The sequence below is a fragment of the Amphiura filiformis genome, chromosome 4 (assembly GCF_039555335.1).
Source record: "Amphiura filiformis chromosome 4, Afil_fr2py, whole genome shotgun sequence".
Classification (NCBI taxonomy): Eukaryota; Metazoa; Echinodermata; class Ophiuroidea; order Amphilepidida; family Amphiuridae; genus Amphiura; species Amphiura filiformis.
Genome location: NC_092631.1, coordinates 23,302,119 through 23,328,888, shown reverse-complemented (window position 1 = coordinate 23,328,888; position 26,770 = coordinate 23,302,119). Strand labels below are relative to the sequence as shown.

At 36.4% G+C, this 26,770-nt stretch overlaps 1 pseudogene; it reads left to right on the top strand.

Moving 5' to 3' along the window:
• The first annotated feature begins 1,309 nt into the window (after nt 1–1,309).
• Nucleotides 1,310–21,439, top strand: LOC140150069 (sodium-coupled monocarboxylate transporter 1-like; annotated as a pseudogene).
• Nucleotides 21,440–26,770: the final 5,331 nt, after the last annotated feature.

Genomic DNA, 26,770 nt, shown 5'->3' with positions numbered 1-26,770 from the left:
CTAAGTGTAGTCTCGCGGCTAGACTGTATGTGGCTATCACGAGGATCGACGAGTGTCAGACCGACGCAAACTGGCTGTGTAGGAGACTACGCTAAGTGCTGAGGAGACGGTCCGCCGTATATAATTAAAACAATTCCTTGATTATTTCAGTTGGTGAAATAGCTCAATTGACTAGCGCGCCGTTCTTTTACCCGAGAGGTACCCGGTTCAAAACCCGGTATCGGAAGGTTTTTTTCCTCTCCATTTTTAACCCAAACTTTTTTATATTCATTTGAAATGTACATATTGCAAGGGGAAATATATTTTGTTTCCTTTTTTTCTGAAACGGTACGAAAAAACAAAAAAACCAAAAAAACACAAATATTTTCCGTTCAATACGGGCATTGCAGCATGTCAGCATTCGTCATACGAACGGGAATTGTTGTTGTTGCATGCCTACCCAGAATGCAATTCACGTATACAAGGTATTGGATTGCAAATTTGGCTATTTATTCACATTTACGCTGAAAATGCTCTCGTTTTTTCACAAAGCAGCATAAAGGGGGAGATATTTGATATTATTATGTAATTTTAAAGACAATCCATATCCAAAACCAATAGGGTTACCCCCCTTTAAAGTCCAAAATAGAAATGCCTCCACAATGTTTTCCTTTTGCCCATTGATTGAAGGTATGTTGGCCTTATAGGAACCAAAAGAACAATGCGTTTTACGTAATCTATGTTTATTAAAAGCTCTTTGACTAAAAACAGCGGTGTTCCACACACTGTGTATGTTCTATAAATATAATCTTGTCTTATCCAGCCGTACTTGACAGCAGGTATCCACCTTTATTGAAATATTAAGCTAATTGGTACTTCAAACTTCAATAAAATTCAAATTACAGATCAACTCACATAATCCCTTGCGTTTTCGTTTCTGAAACATAGAGCTCCCGAAACTGAAAAGATAAAATGACCCTAAGTATTATCGTATCCCTTATCATATTTGTTATTGATAAGATATACTAACAAAGGTAAGGTGAAAATAATAAAAACTTTGGACACGCAAAACACCCGGGCAAAACACCTAGCCTGACTACCTGAGTGCAATGCATTGTTTTGTCCTCTCCGGCTTCAGTCACTACGATTGTAGCGGTGGTAGAATCTACGCCGCGAGGGAAATTCAATCAGAATACTGAGCGAATCCATTTTTTTTCACAGGATTCTAACACCACCATTTGATGGTAGAGAACTATAGTTACAGATTTCTGTTAGCTGGTTTTGACCATTACTTTGGCTGTCTTATATTACTTGAAATACAAGAACCATCATGGCGGATGATTCTGTAGGAACTTTCGGCACCATAGACTACGTTGTCTTCGCTTGCATGCTGAGTGTCTCCGTCTTTATAGGAATTTACCATGCATGCGCAGGAGGAAAACAAAAAACTACCAAAGAATTCTTACTAGCAGACAGGAACATGAATCCGATCCCTGTATCAATGTCTCTAGTCGCCACCTTTATTTCTGCAGTTACTGTTTTGGGAACACCGGCTGAGATATACGTCTATGGAGGAATGTATTGGATATTTCCCATTACTTGTATATACCTGCTGGGCTCTTCGTAGCACGTTTCACAATGCCAATTTTCTTCCGTTTTGAATGCATTTCCGCAAATGAAGTAAGTGCAAAGTAAAATAATCATCACATTTGGACCAAGCCGGTGGTTATGTATACTGCGCACAAAACACATCGTTATTTCGTAATTACCAAATGAACTTTTATTTCCTCAACTTATATCAATTTGAATGAAAGCAGAGATAATTTCAAATTTGTCCAGTTTTGAAACTTTCACCTTTTACTTTTGAAATGGGTATAACTTGGGGGATAAAGTTAAGATTCTCCACCTAATTTAGTTTTTAGCGTCTTTGACAAACCACTTTTGTTTGCATTAAGGTGTTACTATACACCCCTTGATACATTTGTGACTATTTTTGCATTTTTCTCAAAAAATAATAACACACTGGTAACAAAAGTTATGTATATTATAGGGGCAAGGAATCCAGTTACTACACTGGAATTTTAGTGCCTAAAGACAAGCGGTACGTTATTTATGATAAGAAAAGAGGTACCGCTAGAATGTACCTCATTTCTTAACATATATAATGCACCACTTGTCTTGAGTCACTGAGATTTCAGTGAAGTAATTGGATTCCTTGCCCCTATAATATACATACATTTTGTTGCCAGTGGGTACTTATTTTTTGAGGAAAATGCACAATTTATCAGGGGGTGTACTTCCACCTTAATAAAAGGTTGGCGTATCTGTTTTTATATACATTTGTGATGGGTATTAATAGTCAAAATCCCATATTATCATGGCTACTGATAGGCAACCTATAATCGATATTGGTATGACCGAGCAAGCCAGACTGAAACACCTTTTACCAAAGTTCACATATTACACCAGGTTATGACAATTATAACATTTCTGATACTTATTTCCCGAAAGTCTTGTTCTAGTTTCGCAGTAAAAATCACACAAGTTCCAGGAATTTCCAGATAGTCCATTCTGTAAGTGGGATCCAGTGTGTAATTTGTATCATATTGTGAATTTCAAAAAATCAAGATTATTTGATATCAGAAGGACATTCCACGTATTCAGAATGCATTATTGAATACATAAATTCAAAACCCACCAAAGTCCATGGGAAAAGAATACATGAATTCAAAACCCACCCAAGTCCATGGGAAGTGATTTTCAGAAAAAAAACCCGTGTATCATTTTAATTCCTTCAGTTAGATTTACCTGGTCCATATGGCAAGTTTTACGTGCAAATGTATTAGGTATGACGATTAGCATTTCAGAGACTTCGTGGGGTTAATTTTAAATTTTGGACTTGGGTGATTTTTTGAATCATATACAAAGACAATAATGTTGGAATGAGATTACCACTAGTAAGATAATACAAAATAAAGCACACAGGTATGTATAATGTTGATAAGTATACTGCCATGTAATATAAACCACACACTTTCCTTGATTAAACCCATTTTTGTTTCAAAAAGTCACTCTCCAGCAATGAATGTGTTACAAGTGGACTTTTATTCATACTTGATTTTAATCAATTAGTTATACGACTCAAATCCTGGACTTGGGTGATTCTTTCATACATGCTGTTTTCACATTCTCAACACACAGAGGATGAATTTGAGTTGTTTTTTCATACATGTGACAGGCCTATGTGTAGCAACAATCTCCCATGCTTAACTCAATTTGGCTAAAGTATGGACTTGGGTGGGTTTTGTATTCATATATTCAATTCGATATGTCTAATATGCTCTCATGTCCCTCACAAAATACCGTGCAAACGTTGCTATCCGATTCTTTAAGTGACCTGTTTCACATTCACGAAGTCTTGTGGTGGGTGTGATTTGATTTGATTTGATTTGATTTTACTCAGCATGTTAAAATGGATACACATTACAAACATTATATTGCACTTACAGGTAAAATACTTATTACAAACATACAATTTTTTACATACATAATCCATTGCACCATGCCAAGGATAGCCCCTTAAGCTTAAAACTTACTTCCAAACGGGTCCTTATATTACTGAAAAAAGATATTAAAATATAAGAGGGGTAAAACACACCAAAATAGAAAAACAAAAAACAAAGCATTGGAGCAAATACGTGGAAGTCGAGAATTGGTAGGGCATAATAAACTCCCGATCAACACTAATAATTCTTAAATTCGTTAGTTCTGATTGCCTTCATATCTTAACAAAATTAACATAGACTTGTAACACCCGGGGTCCATTTTACTAACTTTACGAAGCTTCATAACTATGTCTCGAAATCGTTCGTCACTTACGATGAGCTATAAGTTCTAATGTATTCCACTAAACTTTACCTACGAACTGCACCCGTCGTAAGTAATATGCATTTTATACTACAGGGACCCTTAATAAAGTTGCGTCTAGAGTATTGGGTATTCGTAACGGCTACTTGATTTACAAAGGGCTACAAGTTTAGTGAAATGGACCCCCCGATAACTGAACAGGACTTTGACTTTCAGGGTCAAATCTGATTTTCCTGCAGTATTTACTGATCGAATAATTACGTGGGCTCTTATCATTCTCATAATACTATAGAATCAGGAGATAGTGTGTGTAGGTAAACAATGGTATAAAAAAACCGTTGACAACGTAAAGAAAGCAGCAAGTTTAAAAAGCACCCACCTCGGCTCACCTTTTGAAACTTGGTCCCATTTGTAAAAGGTACTGATTACAATTTAACATAGTATCAACTTTTCCAGAAGTGTTATGTATCTTTAATATGCCGATGCGATATTAATTTGTAAGCATTCTGAATCGATCAGATGTTAAGGTGGTACTACACCCCCTGATAAATTTTGTGACTAATTTTGTGACTATATGTTAAGAAATGAGGTACATTCTAGCGGTACCTCTTTTCTTATAATAAATAATGTACCGCTTGTATTGAGTCACCGAAATTCCAGTATAGTAACTGGTACCAGTGTGTTATTATTTTTTTCAAGGGGTGTAGTACCACCTTAATAATGTGTAACTTGAGTACTGTAGTCTTTACCATTTTGGTATACTATGTAATGTTTTCTACACAGTACCTGGAAATGCGCTTCAACAAATTGACACGTTTGTGTGCATTGTTAACCTTCATGGTTCAAATGGTAAGTGACTGGTATTTTAATTAATTAATTAATTAATTAATTAATTAATTAATTTATTTATTTATTTATTTATTTATTTATTTATTTATTTATTTATTTATTTATTTATTTATTTATTTATTTATTATTTATTAATTAATTTATTTATTTATTTATTTATTTATTTATTTATTTATTTATTTATTTATTTATTTATTTATTTATTTATTAATTAATTAATTAATTAATTAATTAATTAATTAATTTATTTATTTATTTATTTATTTATTTATTTATTTATTTATTTATTTATTTATTTATTTATTTATTTATTTTTTATTTATTTATTTATTTATTTATTTATTTATTTATTTATTTAGTTAGTTAGTTAGTTAGTTAGTTAGTTAGTTAGTTAGTTAGTTAGTTAGTTAGTTAGTTAGTTAGTTAGTTAGTTAGTTAGTTAGTTAGTTAGTTAGTTAGTTAGTTAGTTAGTTAGTTAGTTAGTTAGTTAGTTAGTTAGTTAGTTAATTATAGATAAAAAAAATAATGAAACTCCTCTCCGGATCAAACATGACATACAAATGATCAGTAATTTACCACTATTTAGACCAAATAATGTCAGCCAGATGAAACTACTTTCTCTCCAATCAGTTTATTTACATGGGTCTCGTAATCTACGCACCAGCTCTAGCCTTAAATCAAGTCACGGGAATCGATCTGTGGGGTTCTGTGTTAGCAACTGGACTTGTGTGTACCTTTTATACAACTATCGTAAGTATACTTCTAATTGTTATTGTGAAGTTCATTTTCAATAGGCTCACATTACCTATTGCTGGACGCTAATAGTACGGCGTATAATAGGGTATTTTGATTGATTAGAACTACTTTTTCCCGGAGTATGAGCCCATCCACACCACCACTGAATAAAAATTCCTTTAAAAAAGGAATGGGGCGCCCAATGTGAGTTTGGACGTGATATGGTGAATTCCATGGCATGGTGTTTAGATTTGATATTATAATGATCTACTCAGGGAAGAGTAGAAGATGATCAATGCAAATGTGTTTGATTGGGGAAAGTGTATCACAGGACCGTTTTGGATGAAATAAATTGAATTGGAATGAAGCTGTCGTGTCAATTTGCGATTATGTGGGGTGGGGCGTTCTGTTTTTGGGGCATATTGTAGTGATGATATTGCTTCTACTTGCTAATACACTGAAAATCTAATAGAGATGAAGGATAAAAAAAAAACAATTACAGATCATTCATTCTTCACAAAAGTAGCTATGGGTATACAATGTTTACAAGATAAGAACGTTAATGTTTTGTACATGAACGTAACGTCTTTGATACATAGTTGTTAACACACTGGAAATCTGACTAGAGATTTACAATTTGATGATATCCAAAAGAATACTTAGCATTGAAGAATTAAAAAAAATTACAGAACTTTCATTTGTTAACATACACGTAGCAATGATTAACAATGTTGACTAAGGAATTCCAAATTCAACAGTTTAAAGCCATATTATAACATTTGCTGATGAGGACGCCCTCAATATTTTTCAAAATTCTGTTTTTTACACAATTGTTATGTACTTTAGTAAACCAACATACCCTGCAAAAATGTAGGTGCCCCAAATTCCATTGGGTGAAGGAAGTTTTTGATAGCCAAACAACTAATCACCGATTTTATTTGAAAGCAGGAGGAAACCGGAGATCCCGTAGAAAATCTGTGAGAGCGAGCATGGAATCGGGATAAACCAAGTGCACATGAGTCCTTGGGCCGCAGCGGGGCTTGAACCCGGGACCTCAGTGGTGGAAGGCGAGGGAATAACCGCTGCGCCAACTCGCCCTCCATGCCTTTCATGCATCCGGCATACAAAAACGGTTATTTCTTTATTTGGGTTGAATAAATTTATTTGCAAAACAAAACTAATTTAGGCACATTTACTGCAAAATACCTAGATAAACAAAACCAATTTAGGTACATTTACTGTAAAATACCTAGATAAGCTTGAAATGTGTGACACGTTTTACATAATCATCTATTTACTTTTCACTAAACCGAATCAAACGCAATTTGCGCTGGTATGTAAGAAACGGACTGGGGTAGACTAGACAAAATTTCAAAAATTCAGCTTTCATAAGGCATTTGTTAGTAAAAGTTGATAACCTATGTATCTTTACTAATTCGGACGGCTGAATCCTAAAGCGGCGATGAGCAAGCATTATTTTGAGTCTATGACCTTCAAAATGACCCCAGAAATGACCTTATGTGTTATACAGGGGTCAAAAATTAAACATGCTCTGATTTTGGTCATAAGGATGATAAAAAATTACATTTGTGCGTGTACGACATGTGGTTGTGGAGTTATGTGCCAAAAACGGTCGAAGCAATTTTCAGGTTGTACATGGGTCAAAAATTCAAGTTGCTGCGATTTTTATGAAACTTGTACCAAATTGTTTGTCTAGTTTGAGTCGCTTCAGGCAGTAGGTTTCCACTATCTGTGATGTATGCTTACGTTGGTAGACCTGATAAACTTATTTAACAGGACAATTGCCATTTAACCTAAAACCCAAAGTTCTCCGCTATATATATGTCAAATTCCGCTTTTTGCCGCTTTGTAATTTTTACGATGGAAAATTCCAATAAGGTTATTGCAATTTCGCAAGACAGAGACTTGGGGATTGCCGGGATTGGCAATTCTTAGATCAATATATGACCCATGCTGGTGAAATGATAGTTTATTAACTTGATTTCACTTTATTATGTTGCTTTTTGAAGCCGATTCTATTATTTAGTTCATGTATAAAACATTTGTTTTAATTCATTTTGCTTTTTAAAGCTTTTTCAGATCATTTGTTTCAGCAAAATTGCTTTTTCCGCATTTCTTCCCGAATTCCGCGATTTTCGCTTAAAATCTGCAACGCAGAGGACTTCTGACTTGTATTAACCTTATAGACTTGTAACCTTTTCTTACTCCCTGAAGCTAGTCAAACAATTTGGTACAAGTTTCATGAAAATCAGAGAAACTTTAATTTCTGACACCTGTATAAAAATGACCTTTGACCCCTTTTGGCACATAACTCCACAGCCACATGTCGTACATGCACAACATATATATATATTTGTGATCCTTATGACGAGGCGGATAATCTGATATGTCAATTAGTGAAATCGGAGCATGTGTAATTTTTGACCCCTGTATAACCCTATGGGGTCATTTATGGGGTCATTTTCAGGGTCATAGACTCAACATAACGCTTGCTCACCACATATGCTCACCACCTTTCCTGGATTCAGCGGGTCCAAATTAGCAAAAATAGCTAGGTTATCAACTTCGCCTCAAAAATGCTCCATCAATTTTATACAAGCACACATTTGAGATTTTCCTCTAGACTCATGTTCTTTATGATTCCAGCACGTTCTTTTTAAGTTATTTCAAAATAAAATCGTCCGGTAATTTTAGAAAATGTTTTCCGAGAAACAACCAAGAACATTTTTTTCAGAAAGTATCCAATTTTGATTTATTACAGGGTGGTATGAAAGCCGTGTTATGGACTGACGTATTTCAAGTATTCGTTATGCTGGCAGGATTATTTGCTGTTATCATTGAAGGCTGTAGACGTCTTGGTGGCATGGATGTCATGTGGCAAAAATGTGACGAAGGAGAAAGGCTTGAATTCTGGAAGTGAGCTTCTTATCAGTGGTCTGTATTAAAATCTGCCGAATTTCAGTAAATAAATGTCTTAAACTGAAGGGTGATGATACTGCTTCACAGGGTATAACAATTTTTAAGGACGTCCATTAAACAGTACACTCACAAATGAAAAGCTTATTTTCAAACCGTGTTAAGTCCACAAACATAATTATGTTTCTGATTTACATGTGCGATATTGCTATGGGTTGTGATGCTATAGGTATTATAATTTTAGCTGGATGCGCCATTACAAAGCAAATAGTGGATCGATGCACAGTAACACACAGGCACAGCACGGTGGCTCAGTGGTTACGGCCTTGGATTCATAATCTGAGAGCTTGCTTTACGTGCGTGGGTTCGAGTCCCCGTCCCGCCACCGTGTTGCGCCCTTGGGCAAGGCGCTTTGTCTCGATTGCTTCACCCCACCCAGGTGCAATGGGTAGCTGTTAGGGGTAGTCACAGTCGTTGTACTGATGAACCCTGCGCCATTTGTAGGCAGCAAACGTGGTTCCGACATATTCTAATAACGGCGGAATATATGTAAAGCGCTTTGAGGCTGTTTACGGCATAAAGCGCTATATAAATATCTACATTTATTTATTTATTTATTTAACAATTTTTTTAGCCCTTTGATTCCCAAATGAGAACAATAGTCTGCATATTGTTAACCAGCATTGTTGTGGTAAATAATGGTACAACTCATTGTTGCTAATGTCAAATTTGTCAATGTCATTGTATCACACAAGTAAATGAGAAACATGTGGTTGTGTGGACTTAACACGGGTTGGAAATAATCAATTCAATTATAGGCATACCTTAGTACCTCATGAAAAAAACACCATTATTTATTTATGATGTACCGATTCTACATCTTCTGATCTTTAGCAGATTGATCCCCACCTAGAAATCAACACAAGCAATTCAACCAATGGGTTGGAACAACCAGTGGTAAACATCATACTCTTTTCGAAACTTACTGCGATTAAAGGTAACGCTCTCTGTACATGGAACCCACAGCTTAACGTCCACTTCGAAGATCTTGAGTGCTCTTTCTCTGATTAGGGCAATTAATATCTATTTACTTGCTGCTCCTAATATTTTTCTATTGTCTTTTTTTTTAAAGTTTTGATCCCGACCCAACGATACGACACAGCTTCTGGACCCTTATGATAGGTGGGACCTACGTAACAACTTTCACGTATGGCATCAACCAAGCCCAGGTACAAAGGTATCTCACTTGTGGAACGGTAAAAAGAGCTACAATGTAAGTCTGCACCAGAATTATAACTTGATCAGTTTTTGTATATAAAGTATGAAGCTTGATAAATTAGAAACAGAAAGTCCGAAAAACTGCAATTGTTTTCCAGATAATCAGAAAGTCATTTAGGGTTAATAAGGTGTCAACAGAGCAGTAGAAATATTGAGATTAATTTGTGTTTAGCACATTCGTATACGACGAGGAAAAGGACGTCCACCAACATCTTGGACGTGAAGCTGGTTTCTAACCAAGGAATGCATTGTGCAACGCACTTGGCATCAGATAGAGTGAGATGACGTACTCTTGTGAAGACCACAGCAGCGCTACACAGCGCCACCTGACACAGAGAGAGATACAAAAGATATAGCTATTTGGTCCTTGGCTATCCGACCTAGTGATAGTATGCTAGTTACAACTTACAAAGATACTGATTTATTGGTACTGTGGCAAAAGATCTTCACCCTTCCAAGAAAAAATCACTCACATGGGTCTGAATTGACAACCCTTATCAAGCCTTAAAAATCCCGAAACCAATTGTTATCTTACTCTTATGGAGGTACCACACCCCCTGATAAATTGACCAATTTTGCATTTTTCTCAAAAAATAACACTGGTAACAAAAGTTATGTATATATTATAGGGCAAGGAATCCAGTGAATTTCAGTGATTCAAGATATAAGTAGTTCATTATACATGTATAATATACATTGTATTTGTTAAGAAATGAGGTACATTCTAGCGGTACCTCTTTTCTTATCATAAATAACGTACCGATTGTCTTGAGTCACTGAAATTCCAGTATAGTAAGTGGATTCCTTGCCCCTATAAAAATACATAACTTTTGTTACCAGTGTGTTATTATTTTATTTTTATTTATTAAGGGGTGTAGTCCCACCTTAAGGGCTCTGGTATGAACGTTTGCACATTATTTTTGGTGGGACATGAGAATAAATCAGACATATCGAATTGTATTCTGAATACCAAGAATGTCCTTCTGATATCAAATAATTTTGATTTTTTAAATTCACGATATACATGATATAAAACAAATTTTATGCAAATTATTAAAAACTGGTATTTTTGACATTTTACAGTCCTCGAAGTAAAATTTATGAATCTAATGATATTTATTTAAAGTGTATGTAGCTGGGAGGTATAGCCGACGATCATTTAAAAATTTTGATCTTTCGTATTGAAGATCTCACTTTTTCCCCATAAAACACCTAAAAAGATATGTCTTTTTTTCAAAAAAATTATGTGTATCTTCGATAGGAAATGTCAAAATTTTCAAATGATCGTCGGCTTTTCCTCCCAGCTACATACACGTTTAGTTCATATCATTAGATTTATAAATTTTGCTTCGAGGACTGTTATATAAAAATAAAAATAAATCAATATTTGATAATTTCCCATAAAATTATTTGATATCAGAAGGACATTCCTCGTATCAAAAATACAATTCGATATGTCTGATGTGCTCTTATGTCCCACAAGAAATACTGTAAAAATGAGCCCCTAAAATTGAAAACATCGAGTCTATTGGAGCCAGATATTTTCGTCAAAATAAGTTTTTGTCATTGTACAGAGCACTGGGTCTAGCTATGTTCGGAATGACTTTTGTTATATCATTAGCATGTGTAGCCGGATTGACCATGTATGCCTACTACAAAGACTGTGATCCCTTGACGTTAGGAAGAGTCTCACAGAGTGATCAAGTAAGATACAACCCCTTGTTAGGGTTATTGCTTTGAAAGGGGATTTCGTGATCCACAGCCTCACCCCCTTTCTCAAAAAAGCTTTTTTATACCACTGGAAACCTCTAGCTACATAATGTTTATGTACAAAACATTTCTTGCAGATTTTAATTCGTTCAGCAAAAATAAATATTGTCAAAATAATTTGAATTACATTCTTATGAAATTACAACACTGGTCTATGGAGCTGTGTAATACACTAATCATGTATAACTCGCAAACGTAAAATCGGAATCAACTGAAATTTTGTGAATAATCTTTTTCTTTGATATCTGCTGAAAATGTCATAAAAAGAGGATGTTATCACGTGTTCGTGACATGTTTTTCTTCTCGAAAGAAAATGACCGTTATGATGATCACTGCTATAATCATTTATTTAATTATATCGGGAAAAAAAAGAAAGACCATTATGTCTGTACTTTTTCAGTTGATGCCGTATTTTACTTTGGATTTATTCGGTGATTTTCCCGGTCTTCCTGGGCTCTTCACGTCAGCAGTATTTAGTGGCGCTCTTAGGTAGGTACCATGTTTAGACCATCGAGCTATTAACCCGGGGGCGGGGCACTAGACTTTGGAAGTAACGGGGATGTGCGGACAGCAGTTCGAACTAGGGGTTTTTCGGCGAGAGCCTAGACACAAAAAATAGGGGGTATTTCGGTGAGAAGGCCTCCAAAATGGGGGTCTTTTGGTGCGACAGGGGAAATCTTATCAAAAGGGGATCTATTACAGTTGATACAAAATTTTCAAAATTTGAAAAATTGAAAATGTCATCAAAATTTGAAGCAAAACAATTGGGTCATTCGTTGAGAAACTTGACAAAATTTTTTGAAAAGAGGGTCTGTGGGTGAGAGGGAGTTCAGTCAAACTAAAAAGGGGTCATTGGATGCGAGGGAGTTGAAAAATGGGGTCAATGTGGCCACACATCCCCGTCACCCATTTTTAGCGAGTGCCCTCAGGGCCATTTAGCTATTAAAATAGCTCGATGTTTACACATGTACTACAAATAGACCTAAAGTCGAGACACGATTACATGTAGTATTTTGATAAAAACGGATGTCTCAATAGCTTCAATGACTCGACGCCACTTAATAATATTCATCAATTGACTACAAATAAGGTTCTGCACTTCATGCAACCATTTCAAAAGCCTCGAAACTGAAAAACAAGATAGGAGTATGCTTACACAGAAAAAACCTATATAATTACTATTTAACATTGAACTTAAAAAGGACGATATACATATCAAAAAGTAACATTATATCAAGTAGTTACAGATATTGTGTGTATATATATATACATGATATATATTTTGAATTAATTGAAACAGTTCAGTATCTTCAGGTTTAAATGCATTGTCAGCAGTCACGACAGAAGACTTTGTCAAGATGTTCTGGAAGAATTGGACAGAGGATCGCATGGCATGGATCAGCAAGGGTGTAGGTAGGTGGTCGAATTCAATTAAAAGTGTACACGGGCCCTTTTTAAAAGTCCAAAATAGAAATGCCTTTACAATTCTTTCCTTTTGACCAATGATTGAAAGCAGTTGGCCTTATAGGAACCAAAAGTGAAAAATAAATCCAGAACGTGTGATAGTTAATGTGACATCATAAACCAATGTTACCTACAAATACCACTAGGATGCTATCGCAATACTTATCAATCTAAAACAAATGATATATTTCCAAATGCTTTTTTCGTGTATTGTAGACCACAGAGTGCAAATAAAATGCTAGCTCAAATTGTATTTGTAGGTAACATTCGGCTACCAAAAGTTGTAGATGCGTTTTAAAATACTTTAAGAAATATATCTAAAAGTGGTGCAAAGCGTATGATCGAGGTGAATAAGGACAATACAGAAACGAAAGCCTATAGTGTTTAATACTTTTGAGTTATGGCCCTAAACAAGTCGTGTACACTTTTCATTGGATTCGACCAGGTACAATTTAGAATCATACACTCATAGAACCACATAACCAATCAGAAAATTCGTTTGAAAAACATATCTTCCTATATAAACTGTACTTACGCGCAGTGCGACGCGCAGTGTGTTCGCATCGCGTAGCATCAATTCATTTACTTTGAAGAATCTTAGTGATTTTTTTGTTATAAAATTAGCAACTGTGAATAGCATGATTGTTTTCTCGTGTATGAAATACAAAGTTCGTATTACTTGTTGGGGTTGCTCGAGAAATTGAATATATGAATACAAAAGCCACCCAAGTCCATGGGAAGTGATTTTGAGAGAAAAACCTGTGTATCATTTTAATTCCGTCAGTTAGATTTACCTGGTCAATATGGTAAGTTTTACGTGCAAATGAGTGGATTAACCTGTATTAGGTATGACGATTAGCACTTCAGGGACTTCGTGGGGTCCATTTTAAATTTTGGACTTGGGTGGTTTTTTGAATCATATACAAAGACAACAATGTTAGAATGAGATTACCACTAGTAAGATAATACAAAATAAAGCACACAGGTATGTATAATGTTGATAAGCATTCTGCCATGTAATATAAACCACACACTTTCTTTCTTTTTCTTTTCCAAAAGTCACTCTCTAGCAATGAATGTGTTACAAGTGAACTTTTAAACATACTGGATTTCAATCAATGTGTTACAAGACTCAAATCATGGAATTGGGTGATTCTTTCATACATGCTATTTTTCACATGCTCAATAGACACAGAGAATTAATTTGATTTGTTCTTTCATACATATGACAGGCCTATGTATAGCAACAATTTTCCATGCTTTACTCAATTTGGCCAAAGTATGGACTTGGGTGGGTTTTGTATTCATATATTCAATTGTACAAAATAATGCACTTGCGCTGAGATGTTGATGCATTGAACGCATCAACATTGCTTTGTCAAATTTCACCTTAATCAAGCAATTCGCCCTGCGCAGCGCAGTTATTAAGCTATAAATGGGCCAGTCTGGTAAAAATCTGCAGGCGGTGGCGAATGCGATATCGCCATTTTTGACGTCGCCATTGGATTAACACATAATCATGAAATCTTCACAAACAATTCTAAATGTGTTATGTAGTGTCAAAGCAAAATTATATTACTCTAAAACCGTTGGGGTACGACAAAGTACCCCACTGTAAGTATGTTGTTTTTCAATTTATAACTGCTAACCGGTTATTTTGAATGGGCTGTCAGCCTTGTATTTTCGCCAGCCTCGAACGTCACGTGTTGCGTGTCCTATACCGCCTGAAAATCTGGATGTGTTGGTGCGGTGGTAGGGGTGTATGGACGTATGCGCGTGCTAGACATTTATAATGATGTGTAGATGTTTTGGTGGATATAAAATAGACGAGAAGTGATTAAACTACAGCAGAATTTTCAATTGAATGAGCACAGCCTGACACAGTCTGACTATTGTTTTTTGCGTACACAGTTCGATGTACAGGGGTGTGTGCGACTGTGCGTGTGTAACGCGGAAGTGAATCCAACACACTCGTGATGGGTTAGTATTGTATCCAAGGTCATGCGTTCACGTTGTAGTTTGAAATACGCGATATACGATCGCGGTTGGATCGTATGGCTGTTGAAAGCTGCGTTCATACATACCCGCTATCTATCAGCGTGCGTGATTGGTCGAGAGCCGGGTATAAACGACATGAATTCCTGGTGGCCCGGATGTGCGATCGCGGGGTACGGAAAAAGAATGAAAATATTATTTACGTTTCGTTTGTTCCTCTTTTCCAGCTTTATTTTATGGACTTCTGGCCGTGTTTTTAGCTTATGTCGTATCTCTAATGAGTGGATCAATTTTAGTGGTAGGTGTGGGGTGTATGGTGTACATTTTAATTAATGGCATAATAACGATTCAAGGTTTTCAGATAATAAAATAGTGTCACACATTTTAAAGGCCCGTTCAGTGATTTGTCCATCCGGACGATCGTAAAAATCATCAAATTTCAGATTTAGGTACCTGCCATTGTCATCGATGTGCTAGCATAGCCTGTGAGTGGTTCAGCCGAAAGCCGTGTATTTAAGACACAATAAGACATTTCAAATGATTCTGTAATTTATATACTGACATTACATAAAATAGGTACATGTATTTGAATGAGGTTTCAACTTGGTCAATTCTACTGTATTCTTCGTTTTTGCCAATTTTTTTATTTCAAAAACACCAAATGACAATTTGAATGTCTAATGCTTCACTTTTAAGCAATTTATAAACATGTTTTTTTACACTTGCGCTAAGATCACTGAATGGGTCTTTAAGTCAGTTCGATTTGTTCTCATTGTGTTTGCTGATTTCTAGCTGCAATTGACCAATTGACTCTTGAAGATTTGGAAGTCACAAAATGCAAGATTTGGCGCCGTACCCATAATTGTATTGTTGTTGGTTTTTTATGTATATAATACGGTTGGTCCTTAAGGACACGCACTAACAGCTTGTAATCTCATCTGTGTAAAACATTGAGACCATACAAGCAAGATGCACAAGCCAAGCCAGTATAACTATTAGGCCTGTGTGCTCAATCTCGCCGATTAACTCTTCGGCGTGCCCGGAACCTAAGCCGCAGACCCACGCCGATGCACATATGCTGAGTAATAAAATACTGTTGCGATATGCACTAACAAAATGTGTGTCTGCTCGATGAAAAGCCATGTTCAGTCACCCGTTCATCGGCTTGATCGGCCCAACTCCTGCATTTCTCGCAACCGGCTTATAACACTTGACAGCAATAGCCTTACAAATTAGTCCTTGAGTGCGTTGATTCTTTGCCGGATTATATCGACTGATCCGCAGATTGCTCACGGTGAGTAAACTCAAGTAGGTACTACAATAAACATTTATATAAAGGTTTTGAATAATGAATGACAAACCGCAGAACAAGAAGATGGCAATATGTTGCGAACTCGATGCCCATAACTGCTCGTGATTTCGCAACCAAGGATATGGCTACACTATATTAATTCGTCGGCGTACTGCGGCTTGAAACTGCAAGCCGCAGGAGAGCCATCGTCGAAATGCTCCGAGACGACGCATATTTAATCGGCGAGATTGAGCACCGGGACCTAAACCGAGACCATTATTATATCAAGTATTATGCCTAAACAGTCTCAGCAAAAAGGGCCAAAAAGGCATGCTGGCATTAGTTTGCGGTTAAAGCCATATTATAACATTTGCTGAGGAGGACGCCCTCAATATTTCTCAAAATTCTGTTTTTACGCGATTGTTTTTAGTATTGATTTAGTATAGATTGTTTTTAGATTGTACTTTAGTAAACTAATATACCCTGCAAAAATCAAGACTTGGGGTTCTGTAGTCAAAATGCGAGAGTTTGAATAAACCGCAAGAACCGTCGTTTTATTATTACGATGGAAATATTAGTCGAACGCGTACACGATGTGCATTACACATTACGTACATGGCGTGCGGGCAGTCGTGATATATCAAAAGAAACGACACGACTCACGTTCGAATGAGTGGCTCGCATTGGCGACATATGCGCTGGTATTAAACAGCGATTTTCTTTGTATTGCCTCGTCTGTTTGGTCCCAAATTAAAAGAGGACATATCTGATAGTATAAACTAACATTGTGTACCAAAAAATACAATTCTATTTCTTATGGAAATGTTATAATATGGCTTTAAGTAGGAAACGGAAGAAGCAGAAAAAAGCAAAGAAACCCAATTCCAACAATTAATTAAACAATTTTACTGTTAACCTATGGGGATGAGACATGAAATGATCGTTCTTTTCCTTGGCCCCAAATGGTATTCTGTCACTGTTCCTCATAACATTACACTCCCATAATAAGAATGGCCTTGTTTTTTCAGATTGCATTTACTCTCTTCGGCATGCTAGGTGGACCACTTTTTGGACTGTTCAGTTTAGGAATGTTCTTCCCATGGGCCAATTCCAAAGTAAGTAACGTATCACAGCAAACAGAAAACGTTTTTAAAACGTTTTAAACGGATTATATTTGGGGCGTTTGGTTTTAGTAAAAATAATAACATTAAAATGTCGGGTTGGTCTACACAAATGGTACACGAAATGCATGGTGGTAATGAACCTCGAGTCGTATTATGTAAACAGCTTGCGTAGAATGCGGGCTAAGTACGCAAGTTGTGAACTTGACATTCTGAGGGGGTACTACATGCAGTAGAAGGTACTATATCATGAAAAGGACATTTAAATTTGTTAACATTAATTAACTTAGAAGATCATTTTAAAAATCTACATGTAACGTTTTTTGGGAATTGTCAACACTTAAAAAATATTATGAATGTTATTGAAAACGTTTCATATATTATAACTCGGCTTTTCAACGTTTCGTGATACGATCATTTAAGGTGGTACTGCACCCCCTGATCAATTTTGCATTTTTTTCAAAAAGTGACTACACACTGGTAACACAGGTTATGTATATTATAGGGACAAGGAATCCAATTACTTCACTGAAATTTCAGTGATTCAAGACAAGTGGTTCATTATATATGTTAGAAATGAGGTACATTTTAGCGGTACCTCTTTTCTTTATATCATAAATAACGTACCACTTGTCTTGAGTCACTGAAATTCCAGTGTAGTAACTGGATTCATTGCCTCTATAATATACTTAATTTTTGTTACCAGTGTGTTGTTGTTTTTTTGAGAAAAATGCAAAAATACTCGCAAATTTATCAAGGGGTGTAGTACCACCTTAAGATGATTTTTTTTTCAAATCCAATTTTTTTTTTGCATACTTATTGGTCAAGTTTACACACATTCTAACTCATATCTAATTGAAATCATCCAAATTCGTTGTTTATATAGAACAACAGTTACAGTTTGTTTCTTTGCTGATTATTATTCTTTGGATTCCGGTGGATGTAACATTGTCACCCCTGGGCAATTCGATAATTTCAAGGGTCATAAATATGTATATAGTTTGATCAGATCGTAATTGGCGGGAATTGTTAGGTTTTGACCACTACGCCGAAAAGTAGACACAGGTTAAGAGTGATATTGTTGACCTGTCTGGTCCATGTTGTGCTTGTTAAATAAAGCATAGACAAAGTATAGGGCTTTAATAATAATTTGTGATACTTCTGGTGAGTTATCACAAAACAGTTCTCAAAATGACATATATAGAAATAATTAATCCGCGATGTTATAAGGCCCGCCGATTGCGAGTTGCGAGCTGTTCAAAATATAGTTTTAAACATGTTCTTGATATTATTTCACATCGAAGATAATTACAAATTTTGGAGGATGCCACTGAATTGACACATTCTTGAATCGCTATGCTATCGGTGTTAAATAATATTCCCGTCAAATCTTTCACTAGCCATTTTATACATTTTAGGGCGCTGTAAGTGGAATTGTTACTGGATTAGCATTAACGTGCTGGATAGGAATAGGCGCTAACTTATGGCCACCGCCTCTGTATAGACTACCACTTACAACAGATGCATGTCCATTTAACTTGACAACAACGGCTGCCACGACAACTATTGCTCAAGCCACTCAAATAATAACAACACCAGAACCATGGTAAGATTATTGAGTCACAAACAATCTGAAAATGAATTCCTGGAGCTTCCATTCGCTTAGATCTTTCCTGGTGACATCCCTACATCCCTGCATTGATAATGTCATCTAAATGCATTAATAAAGGCATCTATGATTATCCATATCCAGTTATTGCATGGCCGGTTATTATATAAATATACCCACATGCCCACATGTCTTTGTATACAAGTGGACAGGAGGTAACATATTTCCGAGTTGCGCACGCCAGAACCCACGATTGGTTGATGGCGTTGTGAACTATTGTTATTTTAAACTTAATGTGGACAACGAGGGCGCTATTTATCTTTAATCTTGCTTTCATATTTACATATTTACTGGCGTCAAAACATCAGAAACATGGATACAAAGCTGCAAGGACATTTTTCAAGAATTTTTATCATGAAAGTTGAGGATTTGATCAAATTTAAGAATTAAAATTTTATCTTGGTCTTAGATATCATAATCAGCTCCCGTTCACCCTCCCAACCCACCCCTTTTACTTACTTACAAGATGTTCCTGATCTTGTATATCAAACCTAATCTAAAACAATACAAGAACACCTGTATTCGTTCTATATGATATACTAATCCCAGACCAGTACATGTGATAACCAAACTGCAGTGTTATATTCATACCGTATTATCCCTCATTGCATGACAGTGCTAATTATTTTTTATGTCATCATTCAGTATTTCAAGCCGATCCTTCAGTATGACTCTTACTCTTCGCATTTATTTAGGCCGGCAATAACTAAACTCTACACGGTTTCATACTTGTATTACCCTGTCATTGGCTGGTGCTGTGTCATTCTGGTCGGTTTACTCGTCAGCTTCATCACAGGTAAGAAAGGCCGGCTCCGTCCAATTGATGGAACCGGGCCGAACTGACGGTCAACCGCCGGTCAGGTTTTGATTTCATCTCCTAGACAAGCCAAACTACATTGAAACGCAGGTGTCATTTTGTTTTTAAAAGGAAAAAAAATGTCAAAAAAAAGGTGTTTTACTTTTAATCTTGTATGCCTAAAACCTTGTGTTGGGACACTGTTTTTATAATCTCGAGGCATGATGTACAACAGCAGCCTACAAGGTATTACCTTGATCGGAACTGCATGCCAGATCTTTGTCATCAGCTACATCTACCGCACAAAATCAATTTCATTTCCTGAGAAAGTGCATTTTCTCTAACCGGGCATCGAACCTGGGAGCTCATGCATGCCAGGGAAAACACAGATTTAAACACTGCAGCCTGCGCTTTTATTAAACACCAAGAGCTAAATTATGGATTACTACAACAACCACTAAGGGGTCGCTTCAAAATTCAACCGCCGGTTTAAGCCGGTTTCTATTGTTCTAAACAATGAATCGTGGTTCAACCGCTATCAACCGCCGGCCAACCGGCAGTCGAGATTTGAAGCCGCCTCTAACCATCAAAACTCTTTTTCAGTCAATATACGCAAATATTTTTGATGTAGCCAATGTTGGATTTGCGCTAAAATTCGACCGAGCGATAGATCGTTCAGTTCATGAATTATATACTGTTTTGAATTGTTTGTTTGCTATGCTGTTTTATTTATATTCATTAAGAACAATTGTATAAATCATAAATCTGTGTTTGGGAATGATTCGTTATATTCAGGGCCTACAAAACCTGAAGATGTCGATCCCAAGCTGTTTATCTCTGTAGCTGATGCGATGTACTGCTGTTTCCCTGAGTCTTGTAAGAGGGTCTTCAGATGCGGTATACCAAGATATGAAGACATAGTAGAAGAAAAGGTAAGACCAATTTGAGGATCAAACAATATTTTCCAAGCACGATGTGTTATGTTTCGTAAGTTATTTGTGTACATCCATATCAAAACGATGCACTTGTCGGCTGCTACATGTGTCTCATTTCACATAATAGTTAGGAATAAATACCAGACTCATCTGAAGTGAAGGTCACTTCAATTAAATACTTCAAATCATCCCCAAATCACATGGTAAAGGAATGGTCTCTGTAATTCCTAAACCATGTGACTTGGGGATGATTTGAAGTGACATCCACTTGAGATGAGTCTGGTATTTATTCCTATCTATTGTGTGAAATGAGACACATATAGCAGCCGACAAGTCCATCATTTTGTATGGATGTACACATTTAATTATATTGTCCAGGATGTGTAATACCAAACATCATGAACATAGTCGTGTAAATAAATAAGTTTGCAAAATGTAAATAAAAACAGATTGTTTCTAGGGTTTATTCTAACTAATTCAAATCATCAGAACGTAGATAAAAACCATGATGATGATGATGATGATGATGATGATGATGATGATGATGACATTTTAACGATGCTGACGAAGAGAAGCAGGAGAAGGAAGAGTATGAGGGTGAGGACGACGAGACAGAGGAGAAAAGAGGAGGAGGAGGAGGCAGAGAAGGATGATGAAAAGAAGGAGCGAGTAGTGGACGAGGAAAAAGATGCTCTTATTGATAACATTGTTTTATCTGAAATCAGGAAACGGAGCTTGACATACTTACTATGACGGAAAAGGGAATAGAAGAAGGGAAAATGAAGTTAAAGGACGAAGGGAAAATGAGCCATGAATGGAAAGAAACGGGGACGGAAAATCCTAACTTCCTTTAATCAAACCATGAAGGATCTGATTAGAGTCACGCAGTAGCATGACCAGCAAGTGTTAAAAAACGACTGATAAAGACGAATAAACAAATGCTCCCGCGAGGCTTTATTTACACGAAACAGTAAAACTCTTGAGTCTATTATTCTATGATATTTTTCGCTGGGTACAAAATATATCTAAAACCATGCTAAATCTTATTTACTGTCCCAAGTGAAATAGTTTAACAACTCATTAATTAAAAAGTGACACTTATCCTACAGTCAATCATTGTTTGATAATAAACATATATTCTTGCCTCATTATTTTATAGCCAAACTTAGTGGAAAATGGTACAGCCCTAGCCGCGAATCACGTTCACCCACCTTTTAAAGCTGAGACGTATTTTCGTCTCAGTTTTTAAGATTCACTTTCAAATATACCCTAGCATTTTCTTGGATACCCTATATCCAAATTTTGAACCCCATTCGCCAAAAAAAAATCAAGTTTTTCCCAATTCTTTTATTCTTTCCGGACCATAGCATGCATTCATATTACAAAACACCCCATTTTCCCGCTAATTTATCGCAGTACCGGCTAGGTATATGGACTTCTAATCCAAAGTCTGATTTTGTTCGCTCCAGTTCAAACCCGCGCAACATCTGATTTAAAAAAAAGTTTTATTAACCAATTTATTGTCTTAAATCAAGGATAACACAAATTTAAACATCCATTGCTATTGTGATATTATTTTCTTTATTAAAGAAACATATTTGATTTTCAATCACATTTACTTTGACCATGCTTGACCATTGGCCCTCCAGTGAAGCCTCTCTTACTAAAAAATTAACATTTACAATTTGCGATCAAATTGGCAACTACTTAAAGGTGTCTTCGTCATATAAAACATCACTAATTTACAAACCAATAGAAATTAACAATAACGTTTTCCCACATAATACCCACTTCAACCCGCAACGCATAAGCATATGTTTATTGTGGTTCCAATAACCTCATTAAACCTTTTGTCAAACATACTTTATAGTACGGAAGCGTCTAGACGCCAACAACCGCCGTTCAATGTGGCGTCGAAGTGACGTAATAATCGGATAAACTACCATAGCAATAGAGGAATAAAATTTTTGAGTAGATCGCCCTGCACTGCAAGCAGATTGCACTAATCACTTGTGTATGTCAGCAAACATAGATTTAATACAATACCGCTCTTTTCAAAGATATTAATCTTACAGCTGCGAGTGATCAACCTTTCTTTGACATCTATGATTCAATGCATAGGTTACGCGTGAACGTTGAAGTGCAGGGCGATATATTCTAAACTGTGTTCTTCTTTTGCTATGGCAGTAAATCCGATTAATTACGTCACTTCTATGGCGAATAGGGATATGAGATTGGCCAGCAGGGCTACAAAGAACCACAAACCGCGAAATATGGATACCCAACAAGTTTAAAAACTATACATTAGCCCCCGATAGAAGGGCTTGAAGAATGAAGGAAATTAAATAAAACCACAAAGCGCGAAAGACCACCAGCAAGCACCGCTCAATAGGGATATCCAACTAGAGATTAAGATTTCTTGCTACAACAAAGAACCACAAACCGCGAAATTTGGATATCCAACTAAATTGCCCTGCAGGGCTACAAAGAACAACAAACATTAAAACATAATTATCTTGCCAAGTCGTGGCACCCCTATTAACATTACAGTCACGCGGTAGCTGTGACCAGTAAGTTTGAAGTATTGGGACCTGCCATGAGTACGGGTACGGGTGCGGATCCCGAGCCATGAGTACGGGTACGGGTCCCAGGTCATGGGTACGGGTGCAGGTCACAGTCCATGAGTACGGGTACAGTTACGGGTCCGAAGCCAAAATAGGGCATGAATACGGGTACGGATACGGGTCCGGAGCAATGGGTACGGGTACAGAAATTGGGATTCGAGTAGGGGTACTACAAGTCTGCAGCTATTTCCGCACTGCAGCGACATTACATATAGATTATAAAATATATGAAGAGTTTGTTTCCAAAAGGCGCTAAATCCAATAGCTGCCTTGTGTCACATTGTTTTGGTTTATTTTAACATTTTTAAGTTTAAATGACATTTAACGATTGGAATGGATATGTTTTTAGATTAAAGCAACACTTTTCAACATCATTCATTTTTAAAATTTTAAAAATTCTCCCATGCAAACTTTAAAAATGGCAGCCATTGGATTTACCTCCTTTTGGAATAAAATAAATTTTGTTTTATATTTATTGTTTTCTTCTCGCACGTGGAGGGTAAAGAGATTTGCAATTATATTTTTTAAAGATAACCAAAAAATTGTTATTAATATTCTGGTGATCCAATTATATTAGATTGGCAAGGCAAGGTTACTGCTACTCTTAGGAACATTTTCAAATTAATTTTACTCAAGGCAGCCTTTGGAGTTATACTAGACGATGGTATCAACGGTTCTTGAAGAAATAGTTCAAAACGTTTCACTCATCATGTTCAATAGTTGTTGTACGGTACAACTATAAATCATTGTATTCATGTTCATGCAGTGACGTAACTAGGGTTGGTAGCGCCCGGGGCAAAAAACAAAATGTGCGCCCCTACACCCCCCCCCCCCCCGAGACTCGGGCAATTCTTGAAACTTTTGCTCGCGGAGCGCGCGAAATTTTGGACAAATAAGGCCTACCACTAACTAATTTTGGTTACTAGAAGTTGAATATCGGTCTTAAAATGTTCTTTCAATTGATTTTGTGCCGAAATGCGCGCGAAAATTTTGACTTTCATCGCTTGGAGGGGCGCAGAATCGATGCTGAATTGGTCAATTTAGCGCCCCCTAAGGGTAGCGTCCGGGGCACGTTGCCCCCTCTGCCCCCCGGTAGTTATGCCACTGTGTTCATGGCCTCAGTGACCTTGTTTTGCATTGTGTTGAACATTAAAATAGTCTAAATTGAAATTTATTCAGCATAAGATGGCACATAACTTGTAAGAAGTTAAAAATGTTACATATATTAGACGCCCTCTCAATCATTCTGTATAATGTTGTTGTGACGATAATTTATTTGCATAATTGAATATTGATATTTGTGCCTTAAGCCATGATACCCGTTCATCAAGTGAACGTGGTATCGACCCGCGCATCAATTGAACGGAGTGAAGCGATGTTTTGTTTGTGCTTTGATAGTTGATACAGACGTCACTCGTCAAATCTAGCCAGCTCAATTACACGACAGTAGGTGACAAAGTTATGTAATTTCAACCTACTCGTCAAAATCCCGGAGGGGGTTCTCCCTGGTTGAAGGTATGCGGGGATGTGCCACGGTTTTGGGGTACCTTTTAAGCAATTTTGGTATATCGATGGATGGAGAGTAATGTGCTCATTTGGGCGCAATTGGACAAAAGTGCCCCTAAAAGCGCCCAATTATGGCAAGTTTGGGTGTTTTTGTGAACAATTTGGCAAAAACAGCAAAAAGTAGGTATAGAGAAAATCAGCATCCCAAAGTCTGCGTGGCACATCCCCGTAATATTTTTTCGAAGAACCCCACCCCTAGGTCCAAACCTCAACCTATATCATATTATTCTCTTTACACTATAAATCTCTAGTAGAACCTCGTTAATAGAATCGGGTATTTTGTGTTTTTTTAGTTTGTGTTAACAAGTTTCATATTATCTAAGAATGTATCACCTATAAATAAACCAGGATTCCTAATACAACGTACAGGGTGTCCCAGGCGGGCGAATGAATTTAGACGTAAGTCGAGAAATAGACACCATAATCCAAAAATCTAAAAATCAGCGTGTAGCCCATCTTATTCCGCATCTTGTACGTTAATTTTACTGTAATCGGTTGACTGATTGCAAAGAAATGAGCGATTACATAACGCATGCCTCAATTCACTTCATTCCAAGTTTGAAAGAGAGATCATTCAACACAATGCGCACCAGTGGTTAACACTGTCATTGGGCTTCATATTTTGTTCGGTGAAATCCTTTTCGTTCTTTTTAAACAATCTGTTTCTTTCAAAGCATCTAATGTTTGAAAACCTGCACGATATTGACTATGAAAGCTTGCATGTAAGATGATGCTCGGTACTTGTAAATATCATTTTTTCGTTAATGTTGATATTAATGTTGCATAAAGAATTATTGTCAAAATAATTCTAGCTGGCGTAAAAAATTTCTCACACACATGAATGTTTTTGGAATATTTCCAAGAAATTGTAATGCAAAACATTAATGTTGCATGGTATCAAAAATCACACGTAAAACTGCAAGCACTTGATCATCGTCATTCTTGGCACAAATGTTCTTTGGAAACTTAAAATATAACATATTTGCACAACCTAAAGAATTCAAGTTAGAAAGCTTCCAATTGTAGAAATCAAAGTTTTCTCGGACAAACTGTTATTGATCTTCAGTGAAATCATGAAAACTATAACACCGCCGGATTATAAAATAGATAATGTGGACTAAATTTAATGAGATACACAAACTTTAGGAAGCGGTGAGCGAGTATGAAAAAGCGCCTGCTGATCCAACTTGGAATGAACTGCATTGATGCGCGCATTATGTAATAGTTAATTTCTTCGCAACCAGTCAAACGAATCAAATAAAATATTCGTATGTGATGCACAATAAAATAGGCTATGTGCTACGTTTTAATTTTTTTGATTCTAATGTAAATTTCTCGACTTAAGTTCAATTTTATTCACTCGGTAATTTTTTCTGGGACACCCTGTATTATATACTTGTTTTTTTTGCAAGTTATTAATTAAACAATGTGTGTCAATGTTTATATTTTATGATTTTACAAAACTCAATAAGTATTTCTCATATGATTCAATGAATTTCAAATCGGTACTTACTTCTAAATGTTCACATCATTCAATTCTCGCTATTCGCAATAAGGGCGCCGCCAGCGGATTTGCGATGTAATCGTGATGTATCATGGGAAAGGTCGACATCAAGTCCGCGCAATACGAATATTACCATGCTATTACATAGGAACACGTGACAATATTTTTTAGTTTGTCAAAATAAAGGTGTTACACGCGAATCGATACTCAATAATACTTAATAATGTGATTTGAAATGTGCACAATTAATTTTTTCTCTATCGATTTGCGTGTAATACCGTTATATTGACAAACTAAAAAATATTGTCACGTGTTCCTATGTAATAGCATGGTAATATTCGTATTGCGCGGACTTGGATGTCGACCTTTTCCCATGATACATCACGATTT